Genomic DNA, 1,080 nt, shown 5'->3' on the forward strand with positions numbered 1-1,080 from the left:
AAGAGGAACTCAAAAGCCTCTTGATGAAAGTGAAAGAGGAGAGTGAAAAAGTTGGCTTAAAGCTCAACATTCAGAAAACGAAGATCATGGCATCCGGTCCCATCACTTCATGGGAAATAGATGGGGAAAGAGTGGAAACAGTGTCAGACTTTTTTTGGGGGGAGGGGCTCCAAAATCACTGCAGATGGGGACTGCAGCCATGAAATTAAAAGACGCTCACTCCTTGGAAGGAAAGTTATGACCAACCTAGATAGCATATTCAAAAGCAGAGACGTTACTTTGCCAACAAAGGTCCATCTAGTCAAGGCTATGGTTTTTCCTGTGGTCATGTATGGATGTGAGAGTTGGACTGTGAAGAAGGCTGAGTGAATTGATGCTTTTGAACTGTGGTGTTGGAGAAGACTCTTGAGAGTCCCTTGGACTGCAAGGAGATCCAACCAGTCCATTCTGAAGGAGATCAGCCCTGAGATTTCTTTGGAAGGACTGATGCTAAAGCTGAAACTCCAGTACTTTGGCCACCTGATGTGAAGAGTTGACTCATTGGAAAAGACTCTGATGCTGGGAGGGATTGGGGGCAAGAGGAGAAGGGGACGACAGAGGATGAGATGGCTGGATCGCATCACTGTCTCAATGGACATGAGTCTGGGTGAACTCCAGGAGTTGGTGATGGACAGGGAGGCCTGGCATGCTGCGATTCATGGGGTCGCAGAGTCGGACACGACTGAGCGACTTAACTGAACTGAACTGAACTGTCTTCAAGTCGGTTCTGCCTCTTGGCTCAGAACCTACTTGACAAACCAGCATGTTATACTCAGATATTGTTTCCCTAATCTACATAAATGAAACTATTTATATGGTGATCTGCCCTTCTTCAAGATTCAAGTTAATCATTTTATGGCCCAGGATGAACCATTTGGTGTCAAGATTATCCCAAAATGCATCTTATGGGTGAGGGGCCTGGTGCCATTCTGAGTTTTAAGACATTCCTTTCTTTCATTAACAGACTGCTAGCCGGTAAAGCGTCTGCCTACAATGTGGGAGACCTGGGTTCAATCCTTGGGTCGGGAAGATCTTCTGGAG

This window comes from Bison bison, unplaced genomic scaffold, assembly GCF_000754665.1.
Source record: "Bison bison bison isolate TAMUID 2011002044 unplaced genomic scaffold, Bison_UMD1.0 scf7180017864077, whole genome shotgun sequence".
In the NCBI taxonomy this organism is placed as follows: domain Eukaryota; kingdom Metazoa; phylum Chordata; class Mammalia; order Artiodactyla; family Bovidae; genus Bison; species Bison bison.